Source organism: Stegostoma tigrinum, unplaced genomic scaffold (assembly GCF_030684315.1).
Source record: "Stegostoma tigrinum isolate sSteTig4 unplaced genomic scaffold, sSteTig4.hap1 scaffold_120, whole genome shotgun sequence".
Taxonomy (NCBI): Eukaryota; Metazoa; Chordata; class Chondrichthyes; order Orectolobiformes; family Stegostomatidae; genus Stegostoma; species Stegostoma tigrinum.
Genome location: NW_026728069.1, coordinates 331061 through 358442, shown reverse-complemented (window position 1 = coordinate 358442; position 27382 = coordinate 331061). Strand labels below are relative to the sequence as shown.

Below are 27382 nucleotides of genomic sequence, written 5' to 3'. Positions count from 1 at the left end.
CCTTCCCCCCCTCTCCTTAAAGCTGTGCCCTCTCATTTTGTACTCCCCCACCCCGGGGAAAAGACCCTGATTCTTTCCACCTCTCTGCCCCTTATGGCTTTGCAAACGTCTGGAAGGTCACTCGTCAAAGACATTTTTAAAAACTTTATTGTGTACCAGTTGTGGCATTTTTCCACACAGCACCCACAGCCAAAAATGAAATTAATCATTAAGATTATCTGTGTTCGTGGTGTTGTTAAAGGGACAAATGTTAACCAGACTGATCGGAAATCTCCCCTCCTCCTCAATACATTTCCGGGGAAAATTGGGCATCTGATTGAGAGGGCAGACTAGATTTATTGCTGCATCTGAAAGGCAGCATTTTTGACTGTACAGCATTCTACCCACATGTCAGTCTATATTCTGTGCTTGTTTTTTCAACACTCAAGGATCAGAGTCATTGACAGTACAACCTCTACCTGATGATCTGACAACAAATAACCCTAATGGTGTGTTGCTGAGCACAGAATCACCTGGACAACCAGCTGCACACCACAGGAGAGGCCCTGTAACCTTTCCCAGCTGCTACACAACGAGCCCTGGTTAGCTAACAGGAAATGCAGAGTAGAGATAATTATTTATTTTCAGTTTGGGAAGCTGCAACTACTGGAATTCCTCAGGGATCAGTGTGAGGTCATCAACAGCTTACACACTAGATTACTGCTTTGGATCAAGGGCTGATAGGATTGGAGCTCAATTTGCGAGTACACCAGCATGGTCGTCCAATAAGATGTCAAGTGGAGGCAGAGCATCTACAACGGGCTGTAGACAGGGGATGAGAATGAGCAAACCTTTGGCATTGCAATTAAAACAGTACAGTGTGTGTTATGGGAAGTTTGTATTTCGGCGAAAGGATAAAACAGCAGTAAATTATGTGACTGGAGAAGGAGCGCAGAGGTCGGTGCCATTGAGGGATTTGTGTGTCCTGATACATAAATCATATAATATTGTTCTGAAGATGTTGCAAGTGATTTGGAAAGTGAATTGAATGATGTTGTTTCTTGCAAAGTGTGCCCGGTATGATCTTAGGCATGTTACCCTGCATCTGTGCAGTGCAAACACGACAATGTTTGAAAATTTTCAAAGATGGTTCTCTATACACTGCCCTGGGAAGAAGGCATTGTGTTCTGGAGGATTAACAGCTCAGGCCTGAGAATGAGAAATGTTCTTTTTGATTATGTAAAATTTTCAAGATGGTGCACCTGGTGAATACCTGATGGGTATTTCCTTGTGTATGGGAGAATAAAACTGAGGAAATAATTTTAAAAAATAAAACAGGTTCTGAGGAAGGTTCCCTGGGCCGGAAACATTAACTCTGATTTCTCTTCATCGATGCTCCCAGCCTGCTGAGCTTTTCTAGCAATTTCTGTGTTTATTTAGGAATAAGCCACATTCATTTTAACACAGATATTGTGAAGACATTAAACATTTTATTTTTAAATTATGCAGGCACATATAAACATATCTTTAAATCAAGTAGGCCCACTTGTTGCGAAGGAAATGACTCTGTGTCCAACAGCAACAATGATGCACCGACATGGAGCAGAGAATGTGGTGGAAACATATAGTTCGGTCAAGCAGAACATGTTCCAGTTTGGGGATCGAATAACATTATTGTGTGACTCAACTCAGAAAGGGAAAAATAATGTAACCTCCCTGTTTAGCAATGGCCTATTGCTCCCTCTCTTTTTCCTTCGTCCTCATCACAAAAATGTATGAGATCTATACACGGTCAGTCATCTTTACCGCTCATGGAGGATTCATGACAACAATTCACTAGAGTCTCCCACTGCCTGTCGCAAAGGGAATTCAGCCAAATCTAACTGTTCCAGGAAGGAATCTCATTGCCAACAACTTGTGCGAACAGAACATATTTGGAAGCAGAATAACATTTGGGGAAGTCTCATATTTTTCCTTTAATCGTGAGTTCATCTCTTATGTGGACAAAGTTATTTCAAATTAACATTTCAGTTTGTCTTCAAATACGTACGATTGTGTGTGTGTGTGTGTGTGTGTGTGTGTGTGTGTGTGTGTGTGTGTGTGTGTGTGTGTGTGTCTGTGTGTGATTATTTTTAGAAAGGAAAAATATCAAAGTACATATTTGCAGACGCAAACTGTTTTACATTCTTCTTTCCAGCATAGCTTGAATAATTCTATTTTGGTCACAAATCTGCTTTTTAGCAGATTAAAGAAAACTGCCTGTCTTGTTCCTAACACCGAGCCTGACCCAGTCTGAGCCCTATATCATCGGCCACATCACCAACCTGGTTACATTTAAAATTTGCTGTGACCAGTGGAGGAGTGGGACTGGAAAAGGAAACAGTGACCAGCCAAGCCAGGGAACCATAGACCAGTGAGGCTGACATGAGAGCTGGGTAAGTTGTTGGAGGGGATTCTGAGGGATAGGATTTACATGCAGTTGGAAAGGCAAGCATTGATTAGAGATCGGCAACACGGCTTTGTGCAGTGTAAAACATGTCTCACGAACTTGATTATTTTGAAGAGGTGATAAAGAAGGTTGATAAAGGCTGTGTTGTCTGTATGTGCTTTAGGATGGTGTTTGGTAAGGTTCCGAACGGTGGACAGTTTATTAATGGGAGGGCACATGGGATCCGGGGGAGATAGCCAATTGAATTCAAAACTGGCTTGAAGACAGAGGATTGTTTCACAGACTGGAGACCAGTGACCAGCGGTGTACCGCAAGTATCAGTGCTGAGTTCACTGCTTTCCATCATTAATATAAAGGATGTGGATGTGAACATCAGACACATGAAGAGTAAGTTTACAGATAACATTAAAGAGTGGTGCAGTGGACAGTGGTGAAGTTTATCTCAGAGTGCAAAGGGACATTGATCAGATGGGCCAATGGGCCAAGGTGTGGCTGATGGAGTTTAATTTAGATAAATGAGAGGTTTTGCATTTGGTAAGGTGAAGCAGGCAGGACTTACACAATTAATGATAGGGCCCTGGGGAGCGTTCCCAGATAAAGAGACCTTGGGTGCAGGCACTTAGTTCCTTGAAAGTGGAGTAGCAGGTAGACAGGATGCTGAAGAACACGTTTGACACCCTTGCCCTAATCAGTCAGAGCATTGGGTATAGGGGCTGGGATGGCATGTTGCTCCTGTACAGGACGTTGATGAGGCCACTTTAAGAATACTGTGTATATTTTGGTTGGCTCTGCTAAAGGAAGGACGTTGTTAACCTTGAGAGGAGCAGAAAAGATTGGCAAGCATGCTCCTGGATTTGACGGTTTGAGCAAGAGGGAGATGCTGAATAGTTTGCAGCTTTTTCCCCTGGAGTGTTGGAGGCTGAGGGGTGATATTACAGAGGTTTATAAAATCATGAGGAGCATGAATAGTCTGAAAAGCCAAGATCTGTTTCCCAGGAGTCAAGAAGTAAAGTGCCTGTGTTGAAGGTGAGAGGTGAAAGATATAGAAGGGAATGTGGGGCAACATTTTCAAGCAGATAGTGGGGTGCGTGCAGAAAGTGCAGCCAGAAGTGGTGGGGACGGGTGCATTTACCACAGTTAAAGGGAACCTGGATTGGTAAATGCATAGGAAGGGTTTAGATGGATATCGGCCAAATACTGGGAAATGTGAATAGATCGGATTGCATTGTTACATTACATGAGTTTCTGATTCTATAAGATGGATGAGAAGAAATTCTAAAAGTGCATTTTGAATGGGAATTCTCTTCCCCTGAAGTGTGTGGTGCCTTTCTGTTTACATTTATTCAGAGCTACAGTCGTGAAATAGTTAACAGATGTTGTGAAAAAAGCCAAAGCCTCTCAAGCTATTTACTCAAGTTTTATTAACTAGACAGCTTTGTGCTCTTGTTCAATCCCTCTCTTAAAAGAATCCAGGACAAAATAACCTCATACAGTTACAGCATTGTCACACTAGTTCGCACATCGAGCTGTTACGCAGGAACCCGGGGAAGCCCAATGAGGCACTTGACCCTGCTGTACAGCCCCTTGAGTCACTGACATATGAACAGGAGGAGGCCATTCAGCCCCCACAGTCACTTACATGGAAACAGAGTGAGGTAACTGATGCTCCAACATGACAAGGAAATGGGGCAGGGGCTGCACAGATAGTCTGCTTCACGCTGTTCCTCATGTGTTCAATGCTCGTGGTATACATGTGTTACTTTAATGCAGTTTTACAGCAGTGAGGTGGGAAGCCTAATATTTTGTGCAAAATCTCAAGCTTGCATCCTCCGACAAGACAGACTTGTGTTCGCTATGGACGTCAGAATCTGGTTGGAGTAGCTTTCTGTTTCAGAAGTAAGGTATTATGGCTAATGTCGGGATTGTGAACAACATGACATTCAGTGTAGGGTCACACATCAATGTGGAGAGAGTTCATTCAGAGCCAGCACTTCTCTCTCAATCGACATGGAGCTCTGTGTAATTCAACATGTAAAACCAAGATGTATTTACATCGGCAACATATGGAGTTTCTCACCATATCAATGTGTTGTTTGGGCATAATTGTTCATCGCCAACCCTAAGTTTTAATGGAATTATCTGTTATTCTTTCACAACTCTACAGATTAAACAGTTCGTTTCCTCATGGTGCCATCATCTCAGGGATGAGACTGGTGATAATCGCCTGCACAGTGCCTGTGGGAAGGTGAGCTTTCCTTACAAAAGAGACCAAATTGTACACAGTGACCCTAAATACCCTCGGATCAAGGCTCTACAAGTGCAGAAAGATGGCTTTATTTTTGTACTTGAATCATTTACAATGAAGGGCAACATACCATTTACTTCCCTCATTACTGATACCCCTGTGTGTACTACATTTAGGAACCTTTGATCACAGACAGGCAGGTCGTTTTGGACAACAACACTTCCCAACCTCGCACCATTTAATCAACACAAAATGAGATGTATACTCTTGCAGGCCACATCCAAATTGTCTGCATGCCTTTCAAATTACTGTGGTCCAAACACGTAACAGTGTTCAGTCTGGAAAAGGGATTAACTCTCTCTATGGTCTCAACTAAACAATTCTCAATCCACGTAGTAGATTCCCCCTTACCCCTGGACTCCAGCTTTATTCATTCACCTGTGTGCAACCGTATCAGAAGTATTCTGTAAATTCAAATACACCACTCCCACTGGTTCTCATGTGTGGATGCTTCAACTATTATATACGTATTACTCAGCCGTGCACGCACTGGATAAAGGACCACAACACATAGGAATAGCCAGAACAAATAGGAAAGTACATCTACTTCTGTCGATATTCTAGTTTTCTCTACTTTTACATCTCATCATCCATATTCTCTCTCACTTTCTCTCTCTCTCATACATACATGACATATACTGAGTTAATAAATACTCCAATCTTTCTCCATGTCTTCTCTCTCAAGCCTCCCTCTTTCAGTTTAAATGAATTGCTCACATTTGGATGTGACTTGATTATAATTGAGAAATGAAACTACAAAGACATGAGTGAGGAATTGTAGCAAGGAAGACTGTGAAGCAGCAATGGAAGATGTTTCTGGGGATAATTTGGACGCAGGTCCAAAATTTGTGGATGCTTTAGTTAACACAAACTCCACAGGTTTATCAAAGATGATTTCCCTTTCCGAACCTAAGTTGACTTTGCCAAGTCATAATATGATTCCCCAAGTGTCAAGTTTTCACAGTCCTCATAAAAGATTTCAATATTTTGCTCATAACTGGCAACAAGTTGTCCAAATTTTCATTTTTTCCCCTCCCACTCCGGATTTTCTCTGGATTACAACAGTTATTTTCCAATCTGCAGGAACAAGAAATTCCACAATCTTAAGACTTTTGTATGGGAGCAAATAATTCTTTCTTGTCGTTACAAGTTTTAAATGACATTTGGATAATTGCATGAACAGGGAGCAATTGGAGAGGTATGGGCCAAGCTCAGGCAGGTGGGACTAGGATAGTTTGGGATTATGTTTGACATGGACTGGTTGGACTGAAGAGCTGTCTGACCCGGTAATTCTCTCACGAGCTCTATTCCCACCTCCGTGTGTACTCTGGGATGTACCAGAGCAAAGTAGCAAACTTCAGTTCAATTAGTTTTGTGTAATTCCTCTTTATTAATTCTAATCTCCCACAGTTTCTCATTTTCACAGTCACTCTGCCCTGTGGAATTTCTGGAAGATTTTCTGTATCTTCTTCTGTGGAGACAGAGTAATGTATCCCACTCAGCAGTGGGTCAGTGGGGGTGAGGTGAAGAGAGATGTCCTCTGTCACCAAATGAATACATTGGAGCACTGCACTGAGTAGATGATGGACATGGCCCCCACTCATGGCTATCGACGGGTTATGCTGAAACCGGTGACACAAAGCTGTAACCACCTCATTTTAGAATCAAACTGCCCTCACACTTTGCAACTGACATAGGACCAGGTAGAGATAAGAATAAGTACACAATTGAAATATTAGTCACTGCAAGTGTGGCCAGAAGAGAACTGCAACTGGAAAGGAGCAGATTTCAGTTTATTCGGAAAGAGCATTGAATAAGAAGTGAAACTGGGAATATTATTGCTGATAGAGGGAATATTGTGATATAAATCAGCTCAGGACAAAATGAATACAGTAGTTTACATCTTTGCCAGATATAGATAACAGAAATTGAGATGCTGTTCACAACGTTTTACACAATAAATGAATGGACAGAGATAGAGAGACTTACCAGGAACACCAACAATAGCGAGGATGGGATAGTAACCAGCCTGAATAACCATCAGTACAGCTTGTATTTGCAATGTTAACGGGTACCAATCGATCGAAAGCCAGTAAAGGCCATAGGATAAACTCCTGTCCATTGTTGGAACATTCCAATCTATTCCTCTCAGATTCTGGTACATTGTTGTAACATTCCCGTGTGTGGTTCTGAGATTCTGATCCATTATTGGAACATTCCAATCTGCTCTTCACAGATTCTGATCTCTCCCTCTCTCTGGAGCTGCTGATCCCAATCGTGTTGAGGATGACACAGCTACTGATACTATAGGATAACACATTGGAAGAAACCCCTTATTAATAGCAGAGGGAAACCCTCCAGTGACACAGTTAGTATCCATGGAGACTGACATTAATTCGAGTCACAGAATAAACAGCTCCAGTTAACCCCTTTCACTCTGACACTTTTAATGTAACAACAATACCTGGTCTGGGTGGGATGTTGACATCGCCTGCTATAGGTCTTAGTGCCCATCTCCAATTACTCTCACAATGATAGAGATAAAGGGGAAAGGTGATGCTTTCTCTGCATAGACTCAATGATTCTGCCGTGTCATCCACATGCGATGTCACATTTAACCGTTTACCTAAGAGCCAATCGAGAGGTTGTTCCTGCGCTGATGTCTCCTCCACCACAACAACTGCCAAACTAAACACTGTCTCTGGCCACAACTGCCTGGAGAAAGACTCGAAATGTGGATTTCGCTGAACTTTCCTCTCACTGCCCTAATAAGGCAACATTTTATCTTTAACACAATACTTTCAATAATTTGCTTCTAAAGTTACAAAGAACTTTTTTTGCAGTTTATGCAGCTTTTCTTTACCGATTTTTTGGCTTTCGCCCAAAAGTAAACATTACATTTCCAATTGCTTTGCTTATTGGGAGTAAAGGGTCAGAGACAATATCTATGTGAGTGATTAAGGAACAGTAAGGAAGAGGGGACAGTGGCTGTGCAGACTGGGCAGGACTAACGTGATATCGTCCAGTAGCCAATTTCTTCTACATAGACGGAATAAAATAAAACACAGAGAAAGAAACAGAATAAATTTGGCTGAAGGAATGGTGAGTGACAATGTAAACAAAACACAGTAGTTTGAAATGGAATGGAGGAGAAATGATTTTATATACACTGTTTAATCAGTGTGCGTGTGCAGATAGATAAGATTGCTTATATATGCACACGACATTCAGAGCTATTAATGGAGACATGTTGAACACGATATGATGCAGAAGATGTGACTTTGTCTTGTTTGAGTCTTGTTAACATTGCATTCAATAGAGAGAACCCATCTCCCCCATTCACACCTTTATTTATTCCCACTGTACATCTACTTCTCTTTCACCACAATTGAAAACCTATTGTATCTTGCACGGCGTCCCCACAGCCTCTGGTTCCTGTCACCACTCCTCTACCTCTGCCAAGGTATTAAAAAGATAATTTTCCAATCCTTTCCAGTTCCAAACAAGGGTCTCACTGGACTTGAAACCTTAACTCTGTTTCTCTGTCTCCTAGACCTGCTGAGTTTCTCCAGAAATGAATCGGCATTGACTGAATTTTCAACAAAATAAAGCACCGTGCATGCTGGAAATCTGAAGAAAGAAAAATTGCTGCAGAAACTGGGAGCTTTGAAAAGGCATCACTGGGTCCAACAGCTTAACTTTGCTTTTACTCTGCAGATGCTGCCAGACCTGCTTAGTTTCTTCAGCAATCTGTGTTTTTGAATAAATTCTGAAAAAGTGTGTCAAAGTTTCTCAAACGCCCTGTCCAACATGGATCCCCAAACACTGAGAAGTGAGTGACAGCGCAAGGTGCACAAATGCATTGGTTCCAAACGACATAACGCTGGCATCACTGACACTGCAGAGCTCTTAGTCATGGTCAGGGAGAGAAACATTCACTTTAAAAACCTTCTTACAGTGCGGAAATAAGTCCGCCAGCCTAACAAGTCCACACCGACCCTCAGAGCACCCCATCCAGACCAATCCCCTTGTTACCAACCTAACCTACACATCCCTCAACACTATGGACAATTTAGCATGGCCAATTCAGCTAGCCCGCACATCTTTAGACTGTGGATGGAAAGCCGACCCCCTGAAGGAAACCCACGCGGACACGGGGAGAATATGTAAACTCCACACAGACAGTTGGAATTGAACCTACATCCTGGGCGCTGTGAAGCAGCAGTGCTAACCCCTAAGCCACCGTGCCACCCGAAAGTGCCCCTACTGGAAGGGAAAAGATTCAGATGAAGATGTTAAATGTGTTTTGAGGAATGTAACAAATTGGAGGTGTGACACCACAGAAAGACCGTCAGAAGAATAAGAATATTCAAATGGAAGTGTTACCACATCAGAAAACAGAGTCGGACATTGCGTACAAGGGCGATGGGGACTCGGTCTGACCAGGGGGACATTACATTGCATTTATTGCAGCTCAAAACTGGGCATCCATGCAGTGATGGAAACCACAGCAACAGCAGCAGAAGCAGAATTGTATTCCACCAGAATCTGTGACTCTTTGTCCCGGATAATCCCTCAGTCTATGATTACCATGAAGCTGGTCAATGGTTCAGTGTCGAGTGCAGGCAGACATGCCGGGGTCAGAACCATGTGTACCTGAAACTGATGCCAACTGTTATAGATACTGCATTTGACTGCTTGCACTGCAAACAGCAGAACTAACGCATTACAGACAGGGTGGAATGATTGCAAGATCAACAGGCCAACTATCCTGCTAGAGCCAGTCATAAATGGTGATGGGGGCAGCAGGAACTGCCGATGCTAGAATCTGAGATAACAAGGTGTAGAGCTGGATGAACACAGCAGGCCAGGCAGCATCAAAGGAGCAGGAAAACTGATGTTTCAGGTCTGGACCCTTCTTCAGAATAAAAGTAGGGGAACAGAGCACTGAAATAAATAGAGAGACGGGGAGGCAGTGATAGAAGGTAGATAGTGGAGCAGATAGGTGGAGAAAGGATGAACAGGTCAAGGAGTTGGGGATAAAGCCAGTAACGGTGAGTGTAGGTAGGGTGATATGACGGGGGTTGGTCAGTGAGGAGGGAGGGGCGCGTAGTGAGAGGGAAGACAGACAGGTTGAGGAGGCAGGAATGAGACTAGTAGAGGTGAGGTGAGTCTAGATGGGAAGTGGCGGTGGGGGTAGGTCAGTGAGTGGGGAGTGTAGGTGCTCCACAAAGCAATCTCCAAGCATCCGAGATAACACGGTGTGAAGCTGGATGAACACAGCAGGCCAAGCAGCATCAGCGGAGCAGGAAAGTTTGACGTTTCGGGTCGGGAACCTTCTTCAGAAATGGGGGAGGGGAAGGGGATTCTGAAATAAATAGGGAGACGGGGAGGCGGATCGAAGATGGATAAAGGAGAAGATAGGGTGAGAGGAGACAGGCAGGTCAAAGAGTTGGGGTTAGAACCAGTGAAGGTGAATGTCAATGTGGAGTTAGGGGGAGATAGGTCAGTCCAGGGAGGACGGACAGGTCGCGGGGGGTGGTGTTGGGTGAGGATAGTGGATAGGGGATGGGGGTGGGGCTTGAGATGGGAGGAATGGTTAGGGAGGCAGGGACTAGCTGGGCTGGTTTTGGCATGTGGGCGAGGGAGAGGAGATTTTGAAGCTTGTGAAATCCACATTGATACACCCTTGGGCTGCAGAGTTCCCAAGCGAAATATGAGATGCTGTTCCTGCATCTTTCAGGTGGCATCATTGTGGCAATGCAGGAGGCCCAGGATGGACATGCCATTCGAGGAGTTGGGCGGGGGGGTGGAAATTGAAATGGTTTGCGACTGGGAGGTGTAGTTGTTTGTTGCGAACAGAGCGTAGGTGTTCCGCAAAGCGGTCTCCAAGCCTCCGCTTGCTTTCCCCGATGTAGAGGAGGCCGCAACGGGAACAGCGGATACAGTACATAACATTGACAGATGTGCAGATGAACATATGTTTGATGCGAAAAGTCTTCCTTCGGCATAGCATCGGGGTGAAGGGGGAGATATAGGGGCAGGTATGGCACTTGCTTCGGTTGCAGGGAAAAGTGCTGGGGGTGGTGGGTCTGCAGGGGAGTGTGGAGCGGACAAGGGAGTCACGGGGAGAGTCGTCCTTCCGGAAAGCAGATAAGGGTAGGAACGGAAAAATGTTTTAGGTGGTGCGGTCAGATTGCAGATGGCGGAAATGTCGAAGGATGATGCGTTGGATTTGGAGGATGGTTGGGTGGTACGTGAGGACGAGGGGTATCCTGTTTTGGTTATTATTGTGAATAGTGGACGAGAGGGATGACTTGCAGGAAATGCGGGAGACACGGTCGAGGGCATTTTTGATCACTGTGGAGGGGAAGTTGCAGTTTTTGAACAGGAGTATCATAGACCTAGACATCTTTGTCAAAGATCATCAGTCTCGTTCGCTTTGTGCAGAAAAACCTCAGTTTCTCCAACCTGACCTTACAACTAATATCCCTCAGTTCCTGAATCATTCTCATCAATCTCCTTTCGATCACTCCACACACCCTCACATCCTTCGTGCAGACCACCTGTTCGTGCAGACCCGAATGCTCTGTGTTCAAGTGGGTGATGTTATCACACACAGGCAATTGCTCAGTGACATCACCCTGAATACTGGGCATTTCCTGAACTGTGGGTTTCCCCTCACCCCAGTGCTTCTGATGTCTTTTGAGCTGCAGACTCCAGCCTTTGATTTTAAAGCTGAAGACAATGAAATTATTTCAGTATTTTTAACCAGTAATGTACACATTTTGTATCAGAGATAATGGGAACTACAGATGCTGGAGAATCCGAGATAACAAAGTGTGGAGCTGGATGAACACAGCAGGCCAAGCAGCATCTTAGGAGCACAAAAGCTGATGTTTCAGGCCTAGACCCTTCATCAGAAAAGGGTGATGTGGAGAGGGTTCTGAAATAAATAGGGAGAGAGGGAGCGGCGAATCAAAGATGGATAGAGGAGGTGGATAGAGGGACCTCCATCCCCTATTCCCAATTCCTCCTCCTCCGCCGTATCTGCTCCCAGGATGAGGCATTCCACTCCCGCACATCCCAGATGTCCAAGTTCTTCAAGGACCGCAACTTTCCCCCCACAGTGGTCGAGAACGCCCTTGACCGCATCTCCCACATTTCCTGCAACACCTTCCTCACACTCCGCCCCCACCACAACCGCCCAAAGAGGATCCCCCTCGTACTCACACACCACCCCACCAACCTCCGGATACAACGCATCTTCCTCCGACACTTCTGCCATCTACAATCCGACCCCACCACCCAAGACATTTTTCCATCCCCACCCTTGTCTGCTTTCCAGAGAGACCACTCTCTCCGTGACTCCCTTGCTCGCTCCACACTGCCCTCCAACCCCACCACACCCGGCACCTTCCCCTGCAACCGCAGGAAATGCTACACTTGCCCCCACACCTCCTCCCTCACCCCTATCCCAGGCCCCAAGATGACTTTCCATATTAAGCAGAGGTTCACCTGCACCTCTGCCAATGTGGTATTCTGTATCCATTGTACCCAGTGTGGCTTCCTCTACACTGGGGAAACCAAGCGGAGGCTTGGGGACCGCTTTGCAGAACACCTCCGCTCGGTTCGCAATAAACAACTGCACCTCCCAGTCACGAACCATTTTAAATCCCCCTCCCATTCTTTAGATGACATGTCCATGGGCCTCCTGCAGTGCCACAATGATGCCACCTGAAGGTTGCAGGAACAGCAACTCATATTCCACTTGGGAACCCTGCAGCCCAATGGTATCAATGGGGAATTCACCAGCTTCAAAATCTCACCTTCCCCCACTGCACCCCAAAACCAGCCCGGTTCGTCCTCTCCCCCCACTGCAACACACAACCAGCCCAGCCCTTCCTCTCCACCCACTGCATCCCAAAACCAGCTCAGCCTGTGTCTGCCTCCCTAACCTGTTCTTGCTCTCACCCGTTCTTCCTCTCACCCATCCCTTCCTCCAACCCCAAGCCGCACCTCCATTTCCTAACTACTAACTGCATCCCACCTCCTTGACCTGTCCATCTTCCCTGGACTGACCTATCCCCTCCCTACCTCCCCACCTATACGCTCCTCTCCACCTATCTTCTTTTCTCTCCATCTTCGGTCCGCCTCCCCCTCTCTCCCTATTTATTCCAGAACCCTCATCCCATCCCCCCTCTGATGAAAGGTCTAGGCCCGAAACGTCAGCTTTTGTGCTCCTGAGATGCTGCTTGGCCTGCTGTGTTCATCCAGCTTCCCACTTTATTATCTTGGATAGAGGAGAAGATAGCTGGAGAGGCAAAGGTGGCAGAAAAACAAAACTGCTCGATGTCCCAACGTGACTGCCATTCATGGATGCGTGGGTGAATGGGGACAAAGGTGAGACCCTTATTGGGGACTAACCGTTTGACCTCATCAGTGGGAGGTCTGGGGGATGGTGAAAATTTGGCAGGGGTCAGCGTGGCTGTGTCCTCTGGGGCTGCTGGCTGTGGGCTGTTTGGCCTGCTGTGTTCATCCAGCTCCACACTTTGTTATCTCATGTACACATTTTGCTTCATATGCTGTTCCCAGTCATCTGACTCTGGTATTGGTGTGATGTAAATCAAGTCCCACTAACATGAGGATTTTGCAAAGGTGACAAAGAAGATTGGTGAAGAGAGAGAGGGTAAACACTGTTTGGATGCACTTCAGAAAGGTATTTTAAAAGGTTCATGGTAGACTGGTTAGATCACGTGGAATCCAGTGGAAGCTAGTGGTTTGGATCCAAGACTGGCTTGAAGGCAGGAGGCACAGAGTGATGGAAGAGTGTTATAATTCCGACTGGAGACCTGTGACCTGTGGTGTGTCACAAGAATCAGTGCTGGGACACTGCTTATCCATAATTTTATATAAATCATTTAGATGGAAGCATAGGAGGGATGGTTAGTAAGTTTGCAGATGGCCCCAAAATTCATGTTGTTGTGGACAGTGAGGAATGTTATCTCAGAGTACAATGGGACCTTGATCAGATGGGCCAATGAGTGGCAGACAGAGTTCAGATAAATGTGGGGTGATGCGACTTGGTAAGGCAAACTAGGGCAGGACTTACAGGTTAATGGTCAGACTTTGTGGAGCGTCACCAAACAGAGACATTGGGGTGCAGATGCATTGTTCGTTGAAAGTGGACTCACAGTTAGACAGGGTGGTGAAGAAGGCATTTGGCATACTTGCTTTTATTGTATTGAGTATCGGAGTTTGGGCGTTATGATGCAGATGTGCAGAACATTGCCACTTTTACAGGAAAGTTGTTAAACTGAAAGGTTTCAGAAAAAAAAAGATTTACAAGGATGGTGCTTGGAATGAATGGTTTGAGCGACAGGGAGAGGAGGCTGAATAGGCCGGGGCTGATTCCCTGGAATGTCATAGGCTGAGGCGTGACCTTACAGAAGTTTATACAGTCACGAGGGGCTTGGATGGGGTGAATTGGCAATACCTTTCCCTCAGGGAAAGGAATCCAAACCTGACAGTATGGGTTTAAGTTGAGAGGCGAAAGATTTAAAAGGGACCTGAGGGGCAATTTTACATGTAGAGAATGCTGCATGTATGGAGGAGATGGGTCTGTCAGCTCAAGGATAGACTTCCTGTTTGTGTTGCAGGTGTTCTCGGTCAGGTCCACCGGCGTCGAGCCGGTGTTCTTCTCTGACCACTGCCTCCTGCTGGCCAACTGTCACTTACAGGACGACCAGCAGGCTGGCAAGGGGGCGTGGAAGCTCAACACAACTCTGTTGACCCCAGAGAACGTCGAGGAGCTCAAGAGGGAGTATGCTGGCTGTAGAACCGTGAAACCCCTCTTTGAGTCTCTGGGCGACTGGTGGGAGATGGTGAAGGAGAACATCAAGGGGTTCTTTGTGCTCAAGGGTGTTCGGAAGGCGAGAGAGAGGCAGGGAAAGCTGTCGTGACTCCAGAAAAGGATGCAGAACCTGCTCCTTCTGCAGTCGATGGGGGTCGATGTCACAGAGAACCTCCGTGAGGTGAGGGGCCAGAAAGCCTCCCTCTTCATTGCGGAGGCCTCCAGGATAATCTTCCGGTCCAGGGTCTGCTCTGTGGAGCATGACAAGACGTGCTTGCGTTTCTTCTTTCAGAAGGTGCGCAACGAGAGCTCTGTGCTTAGCTGGCTGAAGGAGGATGATGGCTCAGTGACGTCATCTCGGCCCGACATTTTGAGCATCGGCAGATCCTTCTATGCCGGACTGTACAATGCGAAGCCCACGGACAGCACGGCCTCCGAGTCATTCCTGTCATCTATCACGGAAGTCTTAGACGACGGCACGAGTGAGTGGCTGGACCGGCCGATATCCCTGGACGAGCTGACCAGAGCCCTCAAGTCCTTGGAGAGGAATAACAATCCCGGGAGCGACGGGATAAAACCGGTCGAGCTGTATTCCGCTCTGTGGGACCTGGTCAGCCAGAACCTGCTGGAGGTGTACGATAGTGCACTTTGGGCAGAGGAAATGTGCAAGTCCATTAGGAAGGGCATCATCACCCTCATTTACAAGAGGAAGGGGGAAGAGGGAAGTAATTAAGAATTGGCATCCCATTTCACTATTGAACGTGGACTACAAAACCCTGGCCAAGGTCATAGCCAACCGGGTCAGGTCTGTCCTTGAGTCGGTGATTCACCCTGACCAAACCTGTGCTGTGCCAGGCAGGAAGATCGCTGAGAGCCTCGCGCTCATCAGGGATACGATCGCCTATGTGCAGGACAGGCGGGTGGATGCCAGCCTCGTCAGCCTGGACCAGGAGAAGGCCTTTGACAGGATCTCTCATGCTTACATGAGGGACATCCTCTCCAAATTGGGGTTTGGAGAGGGCATCTGCAATTGGATCTGGCTGCTCTACACCAACATTGTTAGCGCAGTCTCGATCAACGGGTGGGAATTGAACAGTTTTCCTGTCAGATCTGGAGTCAGGCAGGGCTGCCCGCTCTCTCCTGCCTTGTTCGTGTGCTGTGTGGAGCCCTTCACCGCATCCATCAGGAAGGATCTGAGCCTGAAGGGCGTGACTATCCCAGGCAGCGGAGGCCTTTAGGTCAAGACCTCCTTGTACATGGACGATGTCGCCGTCTTCTGCACTGATCGTCGGTCGGTGAGTAGGCTGTTGGACTCTGCAGCCAGTTTGAACTGGCCTCGGGTGCCAAAGTCAATAGGGGTAAGAGCGAGGCCATGTTCTTTGGGAACTGGGACGACTGCTCCTTCATCCCCTCAACCGTCAGGACAGACTATCTGAAGGTGCTGGGTGTTTGGTTCAGTGGAGCTGGGGGGTGCACTAAGACTTGGGAGGAGTATATCTCCAAACTGAGGCAGAAGCTCGGCAGGTGGACACTCCGGTCCCTCTGGATCGCGGGTAGAAACCTGGTTGTCAGGTGCGAGGGGCTTTCAGTACTGTTGTATGTGGCACAGGCCTGGCCTATTTCCTGGACCTGCGCCGTTGAGGTCACCCAGGCCATCTTCCACTTCATTTGGGGGTCGAGGATGGACCGGGTCCGCAGGGACACCATATGCAAAGACCTTGAAAAGGGGGGAAAGGATGTACCGAACGCCACCCTCGCCCTGATGGCTACCTTTGTGTGAGGCTGCATCAAGCTGTGCGTAGATCCTCAGTAGGCAAACACCAAGTGTCACTACTTACTGAGGTTCGACCTGCCCCCGGTGTTGTGAAGGATGGGCTTGGCCTCATTGCTGCGGATCGCTCTGAGTAGTTGGACTGTCCCGTACCACCTGTCCTTCATGGAGAAATTTTTGAAGGGAAACACTTTTGATCACAAGGCCGTCAGGCACTGGTCAGCACGTAGTATCGTCGAGACATTTCGGGGAAAAGGAGAGGGTGGATCCTGTAGTGTGGCTCCCCCCGCAGACTGCCACAGTTGTTTGGCAGAATGCCTCATCGCCAGAACTTTCAAACCAGCACAAGGACATTGCTTGGTTGGCGGTGAGAGGGGCTCTGCCAGTGAGATCCTTTATGCACGCCCGGAATCTCTGCACCACCGCACGCTGCCCTCAAGGCGGCTGCGGCGAGGGGGGGGGGGGGTGCGGCGGCATGGTAACAAGACTGTCAATCACCTCCTTCTGGAGTGTGCCTATGCGCAGGAGGTCTGGCGGGGGCTGCAGTGGTAGTTGTCAAGGTTTGTCCCGAGCAGCTCCGAGATACAGGACTCCATGCTCTACGGTCTGTTTCCCAGGACGCACACCGAGACCAACATCAACTGTGCCTGGAGGACAATCAATGCGGTGAAAGACGCTCTTTGGTCTGCCCGCAACTTGCTGGTCTTCCAGCTGAAACAACTGACCCCGACCGCGTTTTGCAGACTGACGCACTCCAAGGGTCAGGACTACGTGCTGAGGGACACACTAAAGCTTGGGGCAGCTGCCGCCAAGGCACGGTGGGGAAAGACCACCGTATGAAACCCCTCGTCCAGAATAGAAACAAAGGCCCTATCTGGTAACTGGGCCCAGCTGGCGCCTTCCCCAACTGGTCAGGGAGGCCAACGGGGACGGTGCGGGGAGATGACTGCCAGGGTATATTTCTTTCTTTTGTTTCGCTTTTGCTTTTGCTTTGTTTTGTGTTTTTTTCCTTTAGTTGGTGCACATACGCCCCTGGGCAACAAGGAGCAGCTTGCATGACTGGGTAGGTGTATAAATATGTTTTTTTTTTGTACATCTTCTGACTGAAGTATATTTTTCCAAATAAAAAAAAACTGTTCTTATCAGCTTTAATATCTGACATGTCCTTTACTTAAGGACCCTATGTTAAACTGATTTTTAGAGCAGGAATTGGAACAGGGGCTTGCTCCATCCTCTCCACACATCATCCTGGTATTGCAGTGTTTCCAGGAATGGTGCACTCTCATTAAACCAAGTTTAAAAGCAGCCTGATCAACACTTGAAGAAGGGTGTCTCGACCTGAGACATCAGACTTCCTGTTCCTTCAGTTTTACTTGGCCTGTTATCTCAGATTCTCCATCTGCTCAACACTCTGGAACCATAACAGCCCTTCAGCCCAACAAATCCACACCAAACCTCAGAGCATCCCAGCCAGACCTATAACCCACCTGAACTACCTCTCCCTAAACACTACAGGCAATTTAACATGGCTAATCCGCCTAACCTGCACATCTTTGGACTGTGGGAGCACTCTGAGGAAACACACAGACACAGGGAGAATGTGCAAACTCCACACAGGCAGTCAGTCACCCAAGGCTGGAATCAAACACGTGTCCTGGTGCTGCCACCAAAAGTGCTTTCTCTCAGGACTCTCACCCAACCTTCTCCAACTATGCTTGTTCCAAGGTACCTGTTAATTTCTCCTTTTCTGCATGTTCAGCACTTGTTCTGAATGTTAGTGCCTCATCCCTGGTACATGCCCCATCTTCCCACCAACACCATCCCTGAAAATCCACACATGGCATCAGAAGTAAAAGAAAATAGCCTGCCAACACTACCTCATTACAAATAGCATTTCAGAATTAAAAAAAAGATGAAGCTATCGAAGTATTCACTCGTTTTGACTCTGATGACGACGACGACTTGGGATGTATTGAACTAGAGATTTTGGAAACACTGAGCCAGGAAACGATATGGTGTATACAAATGCACATTTTTCATTTGAGTACAACAGCAACCAAACAAGTGTGCATGTGACTGCTTTATTTTTCACAAGTCAAGGCCTGTGAGTTTAATCAGATTACCACCTCTCACATTAGCCAGACCAAGAGATATTTGCAAATCTAGCAAAATGAGCCAGAAGTTAAATAAAAATGCTACATCAAGATGCAGAATTGCCTGTCCAAAGTACATTCTTGCTGTCAGAACTCTACAAGCTTTTCAGCACCTGAGACGTGTTCTGCCACAATATCTCTGCCTTTCCCTGGCATTTTTGCACTTCATAGTCTCAACTATAACCTAATGTCTCACAGTGCTCCTGTCTTGCCTGGTGTTTATCACAGGCATAAGCCAGGCAGCTTAGCATTGTTATTACCAGCTGTCAGTCAAGGGCTGGTCAGCAGCTGTGTCAACAAACACATGTTTCAACCAAACGGTCACGTCGCAAAGTCTCAGGGAAACAGTTCTCAGTCAGGGCAAGGGAGATAGTATTCAGTCAGGAGATCCTGACACAGCACGTCCAAGGAATCATTCAATATCAGCCATTTGGGGCAAGCAGGATCTGGGAATCTGTATCGCTACAGTACAGAGAGGTGGCCACACTCACCACTAATTACATTCTCAAAATGCTCCAGTAGATTTGTTGAGCCTGAATTATGATCATCAATCCAAGCTGACCCTGTCCATTCCTGCCATTGGGGGTCAGTTTGATGAAATTCTCAAGGTGTTCATGAGTTTGGGACGTTCAAGTCCATAGCTCCCTCAAATAGCAACACAAGTGGATAAGACGGTGAAGAATTTCACTTCCATGGTACACAGCATCAGGATCTGGTCAACTTTGATATCTGGCTCATAAGTGAGATGAGGTTTTTTTTTCAAACACATCAAAGCATGCATTGTTCCTACGAGAACAACTGTGGTTCCATTCATGCATTTTTTTTTGTTTCAACCATGAAATGGCTACAGCTTAATCAAAAGTGAAAGTGACCATCAACCAGTTTGAACTGTTGGTTGTCAAACAAATTAAGACAGAGATAAATGTATTTGCAGGATTTTTTTTTAATTAATTTTTAAAAATTCATTCATGGGATCTTGATATCCCTGGATAAGAATGGCAGTTTCCTTCCGTAAAAGACATAGGTTTTTCAACAATGAAAACAGATTTACAGTCATCATTAGATTCTTATTTCAGATTTTGTTGTTTAAACTCAAATTCTACCATCTGGAATGGTGGGTTTCAAACCTAGGTCCCCAGACCGTTATCTCAGTCTCTGTGGAGTAATGGACAGAAGAATAAATAGAAAATAAACCAAGACATTGTGTGATATCTAGTGTATATGTATTCATCATGAGATCCATCACTGCTATGGACAACAGGTAAGGATCTGAGGAGACTGCATTTCCCCCGGACAGAGTCACAATGGTCACCAGGTTTCATAGCTGATTGCATTTTCCCCAATCAGGGATTGTAGTGCAGGACTCATCCCAATCTTTTGTTTCGATTTAAAACTTTCATTTTGTGGATAAAAATCAAAAGAAAAGATTGCATTGTTTCCAATAAACAAATATCTATTACAAATTGAAACATGTCTGGGGAGAGCAATAGAATCTGTAATGGTAAAGGTGTGCAGACATGTTGACCAGGCATAACTAACAAATAAAGGGCCATCAAGATCATCATAGAATTCCTACAGTGTGGAAGACGGCCATTCAGTCCATTGAGTCCACAAGAACCCTCCAAAGAGCATTCCACCCAGTCTCACACCCTACTCTGTCCTTGCATTTTGCATACGTGACACTATGGGCAATTTAGCATAGTCAATTTACCCAATTTGCATATTTTTTGGACTCTGGGAGGAAAATGGAGCACCTGGAGGAAACCCACGCAGGCAGGGTATGGGTAAGACACTCTTCGCAAGTTCAGTGTGGACTTGATGGGCTAAATGGTCTGCTTCCACACCGGAGGGATCCTATGGTCTCCAGAAGCAAGCCCAAAAAACATCGTTAGTATAAGCTAACAGCAGAATCAAAAACCAACTTCACAGTTACTCAGAAATTTGCTGCAAGTTAACCAGTCCTGATGAACCAGGAAATCCCTTTTCACATACCGTGCGGATGGATAGTCTTTCGTCAGTGTGAATGTGTTGATGTGTCATGACAACGTGACTATTTTCAAGGTCTACCTTACAGATACACAACTGATATTAACATTTTATCCACAATACCAGTACCTTTAATTGAACAGGGATCAGTAACATCAGTACAAACAGCCCAAAACCATGGTTCATTTGATAGTGAGAGTGACAGCAAAATCCTTCAACTGTGCTTCTTTGTGAACTCACTGGTGTGTTAACAGTTTGGATGACTGAGTGAATGCTTTCCCACATTTAGAGCAGGTGAATGGTCTCTCCCCCGTGTCACTGAGCTGGTGTAAGGACATTTCAGATGAATCTTCACAGATCATGTGCATTTCTCCCCACTGTGAGAACTGCTTTTTCCTTCAGTGTTCAAAATCCTTAGGTAATTGAGTTGTGATAAACAAAGTGACTGTCAGATCTGGATGTGTTCCTGTTTGAATTCTCTAACTGTAGACTAAGCTTTCAAACAGAAAGCAAGTGCAGTGAGCGAGGAACCAGAAGAACACACACAGATTGTGGAACTGAGAAATCCTCTGGACATTTGTGGAGCGATACTTGGGGAATATGCTGGATTATCATTAGAACAAATTCATAAATAAATATCCTCCAGGTAAGGGATCCAGTCAGTGTTTGCACAAAACTCCTGAAAGAGAGGTGGGAGAGCCAGGGAGGAAGGACAGGCATTGTATAGCTCTGTAACTCAGTCTTTCGATCCCTCTGAAAGACTAAGAACAGTGCAGAAGTAAAATTGTGGAAATCTGAAATGAAAACAAAAAATGCTTAGTCAGAGTTGTACAGCACGAAACAATCCCTTTGGTCCCAGTTGTCCATGCTGACCAGATATCCCAAATTAATCTAATCCCATTTGCAACCATTTGACCTATATTCCTCTAAACCCTTCCTATTCACATGCCCATCCAGATGCCTCTCAAATGTCATAATTGTCCCACCTTCCACCAGTTCCTCTAGCAGGTCATTCTACACAGGCACCACCCACGTTCTCTTTTAAAAAATAACTTTCCCTCTCAGCTTAAACTGGCTACTCACCCTATGCCCACCATAATTTTATTAACTTCTACAAGGTCACCTCTCAGCCTTCAATGCTCCAGGGAAAACAGCCCCAGTGTATTCAGCCTCTCCCTACAGCTCAAAATTTCCAACTCTTCCAACATCCTTGTAAATCTTTTCTGCACCCTGCCAAGTTTAACAGCATCATTCCTACAGCAGGGAGACCAGAACTGAACAGTATTCCAAACACAGCATAATCAATGCCTTATTCAGCCTATAACATGACCTCCCAACTCCTACGCTCAATGCACTGACCAATAAATGCAAGCAGAGCAAATATCATCTTCACTACCTTCTGTACCTACAATCCACCTTCAAGGAACTGTGCACCTGCACCCCAAGGAGTCTCTGTTGTGTAACAGTCCCCAGGGCCTCATCATTAACTGTTTAAGCCCTGCCCTGATTTTCATTACCATAATGCAATATCTCGCATTTATCCAAACTAAACTGATTTCTGGCACTCCTCGGCCCATCAACCCATCTGATTAAGTTCCCATTATACTTGGAGGCAAACTTCTTTGCTGTTTACTACACCAACAATTTGTGTCATCTGCACACTTACTAACCATTCCTCTAATATTCATTCCACATGATTTGTATCAACGACAAAAAGCAGTGGACCCAGCACCGATCCTTGCAGCACACTGCTGTTCATAGTCATCCAGACTGAAAAAATACACACCCCCCCCCACCCATGATCTTGTCTCCTACTTTCATGCCAATTTTGTTTCAAATAGCTAACTCTCCCTGGATTCCATTTGATCTAATCTTGTTAACCAGTCTGTCATGTGGAGCTTTGATGAATGCCTTGCTGAAGTCCATATAGACAATGTCCACTGCTTTGCCTTCTTCAAAAAACTCAGTCAAGTTAGTGAGACAAGATTCCCCATTCACAAAGCCATGTTGACTATCCCTAATCAGTCTTTGCTTCTCTAAACACATGCAAATCCAGTCCCTCAGAATCCCCTCCAGCAATTTACCCAACACTGACATCAGGCTCAACGGTCGATGGTCCTCCGGCTTTTCCTTAAAGAATGGCACCACATTAGCCAACCGGCCTTCTGGCACTTCACCAGCGTCTATCAGTAATGCAAATATCTCAGCAAGGGACCCAGCAGTAGTACATGTTCCAGGACATCAAAAGGGAAATGTCCTGAAGCCTCACCACCCTCTCTGTTTGTGGGTAACACCTGATCAGGTGCCAGGGACCTATCCACCTTTATGCAGTTTAAGATGTACAGCACCTAGACCACTGTAATATGGACACTTTTCACAACTCATTATTTATGTCTCCAAGCTCTCTAGCTTCCATATCCTTCTCTGCATTAAATACTCATGTGAAACATTTATTTACTATCTCAGCCTCTTGTCTTTTTTTAAATATGTCTTTCTCCTCTCATCTTACACGTGTCCCCTTGTCTTGAAATCGCCCAAGCCTCGGGAAAAAAAGCCCTTAATAGCAACATAATCTGTGCCCTCATGATTTTTTAAGTCTCTGTAAGGTCACCCCTTAACCTCCTATGCTCCAGTGACAAAAGTCCTAGCTTTGGCAGCCGATTTTAATAATCAAGCCCACCATTCCTGGCAACATCCCAGCAAATCTTTTCTGACCTGTCTCCAGTTTAATAATAACATCTTTCCTGTAACAGGGTGACCAGAACTGCACATAATACCTCAAATGAAGCTTCACCATGTCCTGTACAATCTCAACATAACATCCCAACTCCGAGACTCCAAAGGTTGAGCAATGAAGGCAAGTGTGCGAAACAACTTGTTAACCAGCCTGTCTACCGGTCTCCATAAACTTCAAAGTAGTATGTACCTGAATCTCCGCATTTCTCTGTTCCACAACACTACCCTGGGTGCAACCATCAATTGTGTACGTCCTACACTTGTTCATTTTACCAAAATACAATGTCTCACATTTATTCAAATTGAACTTCATCCTCCACTCCTCAACCCATTGAGCCAATTGATCAAGATCTTGCTGTCATCTTAGATAACCTTCACTAAACACTATAAACACCATTTCTAGCATCATCTGCAAACTTATTAATTTTGTACCTTAAATTCTCTTCCAAATCATTTATGTTAACGAGAAACAAAGAAGTTGACCCTGTACTGATTGCTGTGGAACACAGCTGGTTACAGAACTCCACTCTGAAAAATCCTCCAGCACCACGGTCTCTCCTACAACTCAGCCAATTTTGCTCCCAATTAGCAAGCTCTTCCTGAATCATATGTGATCTAACTTTACTCATCAGTCTACCATGTGGAACCCTGTCAAAGGCTTCACTCTCATTCCAGAGGTGCTGCAAATCTGACCCTGCCATTTGTCCAACGCCCTCTTGATTATGCCTTAAAAAGTTAATCCCAACTCTCTTTTGATCATAACTGCTAAATCTGCATCCAGCTGCCATTCAGTCTGTTCCAGGTCCTGGGAACTTGCTGAGTCAAGTAATCTTTACATTTTCACCCTGCATTATTTGCCAATTATCTGAGTGTTGTATTCTGCGGTTACCAACGTTGACATGGTTAATAATTTTTCTCTCTCTGCAAACTAATATCCTGGAAACAAATTTACTACTCGACAAAATCATTGCTAATTAGCCCCAAGGAGAATTATCTCAGCTTCGTCTAGCTCTCTCCAAACCAGAAACCCATCATAATTTTAATTTCCTTATGGGATATCTGGGCAAAGACCACTAATATTGATTGCCCATTTTTATTTGATTTGGAGAAAGTGATGGTGAACCACTTCCTGTAACTGCTGCACTCCACGTGCTTCAAGTACACCACTGTGCTGTTTAGATGATAATCTGCCCTGAAGCCTCACCACCCTCTCTATCGCAGGAATCATACCTCAAACCTCACCACCCTCCCTATCATGAGAATGACCCTCAAGCCTCACTACTTGCACTATTGCAGCCATCACCTCGAGCCTCACCACCCTCCACATTCCTGAAATCCCTCTCCAGCCTCACGACCTGCCTATCGTTGGAATCCCTCTCTAGCCTCTGAATTCTCACCATCTCTGTAGATTCCTCCAGTCTCACAAACCTCACCTCTAATCTCCTCCAGATTTCAAGGTGAGAGGGGAAAGTTTAAGGGGGATATGTGTGGTAAATTCTTTACACAGCGGGTGGAGTGTGCCTGGAACGCATTGCCAGCGGAGGTGGTAGAGGTGGGCACGATCGCATCATTTAAGATGTATCTAGACAAATACATGAATGGGCAGGGAGCAGAGGGATACAGATCCTTGGAAAATAGGTGACAGGTTTGGATAGAGGATCTGGATTGGCACAGGCTTACAGGGCCGAAGGGCCTGTTCTTGTGCTGTAATTTTCTTCATTCTTTGTTCAACACCCTCCTGTTTCTGTAAATTCCTCCAGCCCATATAAACTTCCTCAGCTCTAATTGTCTTTACCCTCACAAACCTCCCTTTGTTTGACATCTAATCCAGCCTCACAATCCTCACCATTTCTGTAACCTCCTCCAACCTCACTTTTCCCGACATTTGAAATCTTCTCCAGTCTCAGAAACCTTCCAGTCTCTAATATTTTCCAGCCTCACAAATCTCAATATGTCCCTTCCTCTAATACATTCCTAATGATGATGCCCCATTTTTATTCCTCCACTTGATGGTGGCACTTGCAGTTTCCTGGGATTCAAGCTCCAGAAATTCCTGGTAAACCACTTCATCTTTGTACCTCACTTTTCTCCAGAAAACACTGAGCAATCATGAGTCATTCATTCTAATATCTTATTTTCTGAAATGGCTTGAAATATTGCTGGGCATCTTCCTATGTGAAGAGTCTCAGAGGTCTACAGTACAGAAAGAGGCTCTGTGGCCCATTCAGCCTGTGCCAGTTAAAAAACCACTACCTAACTACTCTAATCTAATTTTCCAGCACTTGGCCCATAGACCTGTCTGCGTTGGCATCACAAGTGTGCATCTAAATATGCCTTAAACGCTATGAGGATCTCGGTGCCTACCACCCTCACAGACAGTGAGGCTCAGTGCCATTGTCACAGCATGATGACATCACAGGCAGGAACAGAGACGAGCTGAGTCTGTGCAAACCAAAGATCCCCCACACACTGTGAAGGACGGGAGGGTCCCTGATAGGGGGCAGAGGAGATTTAACAGAATGGTTTGTAGGAAGAGGGTTTTTAGTTGCATGGATAGGGCTGTTTTTGTTTTAAATTATTCTTTCATGTGACTTGGGTGTTGCTGGTACATATTGAGAATATCCATCTACAATAGACAGACTCTCCTTCTCAACCTCTCCTCTTGCCTGGGGTGTGGTAATCTTCAGGTTAAACCAGCCCTATGGTCAAGTAGGACTACGGTGACATTACCTTTGACACAGTGATGCCACTGTGCCTCAGTGGTGTAGAGGGGAATGTTGAATGTGGTGGATGTGACACCACTCTGACACAGTGCTTCATCTGGAGGATGTTCACTTTCTTTCATATTGTCAAGGCTGCACTGATGCAGGGAAGTGGAAAATGTTTCAACACAAGCCGGATGAGTTCCTTATCGACAGCAAACAAACAGTCAGTCATTGGGGAATCAGGTGTTTGGGGAAACTGAGATTATTCTCCTTGTAACAAAGGGTTTTGAGGGGACCTTTGACAGAGATGTTTACAAAAGATATACATTACGATGATAAAACGTACACCCACTCATCAACTGACCAGACAAATAATTACAGGATATATATTGAAAGTTTACAGGATGATCTATTGAGAGAATGGGGTGATTTAAAAGAGAAATTTTACGTGGCAAATGGGAAATGAGCAGGAATACAACACTCACATAATGTGAATATCCAGGTCCTGATGAATTGAGTAATTCTGTCAGAGTTTGGTGTTACAATTATTGAGATTCCCACCTGAAAGTCCACTTGTAATATCCTGTAACACAAATTCATAAAATCCATCAGTCAGTCCGGTTAGAAATTCACACCATCCCCTCCTCCTGGCCGAGGATAACTGTGCATTGTTCCTGATACACATTATTCCTTGTGGGGGTCAGCAGTTGATTCAGGGGAAAATCTATTTGGGTTTCTAGGAATTTCCACCTTGGGACTTCATGTCACTAAACAGATCAGCAGGTTTTTGACACATGGCAAAGAATGCGAGAGTTAGTGAGATGCAGGCAGCAGGATTCGCTTCCTTTTCTTTCCTTCTGTGCTGCTGCACTGCCACAATGAGACAATGGGCCGGAAAAGCTGATGCAGCTTGATGGACAAGTTGTCTCGATTCTGAGCAATGGACAGTAAGCTTCTGGTCATTCAAAAGAATGTCCCTTAAAAAGATAGCAATTACATATGCGCCGTGTTGCCCAGTGCTCCCAACAAAAAGAATGAGGGAGGATCTCATAAAAAAAAGTGGGATAACAGTCAAGTTCCATGAGGGTTACAGTTTATAGAGAGACATTGATAAATGGGCAAGAAGTTGGCAAATGGAGTACAAATGTGGGAAAATGTGAAGTTGTTCATTTGAGGAGACAACCAAAGAACAGTGTTATTTAAAAGGTAAAATCTGTGGAAAACTATAACACAACGGGACTCAGGAATAATTGTGCAGGAAACACGAAACACGCACACAGTTGCAATAGGTAATCCGGGAGGGTAATGGGATGTTATCCCTTATGTCAAGGTGTTTGTAGTATGAGAGTTTGGAATACAAGTCTTAGGGCAAATGTACAAATTGCTGGCAAGACAACATCTGGAGGAATGCGAGCAGCTTTTTTGGTCCACTTATTCGAGCAAGT

General features: G+C 45.5%; 1 long non-coding RNA gene and 1 pseudogene across 1 annotated transcript; one reads left to right on the top strand and one right to left on the bottom strand.

Annotated features, from left to right (window-relative positions):
- The first annotated feature begins 17467 nt into the window (after positions 1–17467).
- Positions 17468–17642, top strand: LOC132207677 (U2 spliceosomal RNA; annotated as a pseudogene).
- Positions 17643–20604: 2962 nt separating this feature from the next.
- On the bottom strand, positions 20605–26520 carry LOC132207674 (uncharacterized). Its single transcript, XR_009443699.1, has 2 exons — positions 26423–26520; positions 20605–21290 (listed from the first exon to the last, which is right to left on the bottom strand). It is a non-coding gene; the product is annotated as an uncharacterized LOC132207674 (long non-coding RNA).
- Positions 26521–27382: the final 862 nt, after the last annotated feature.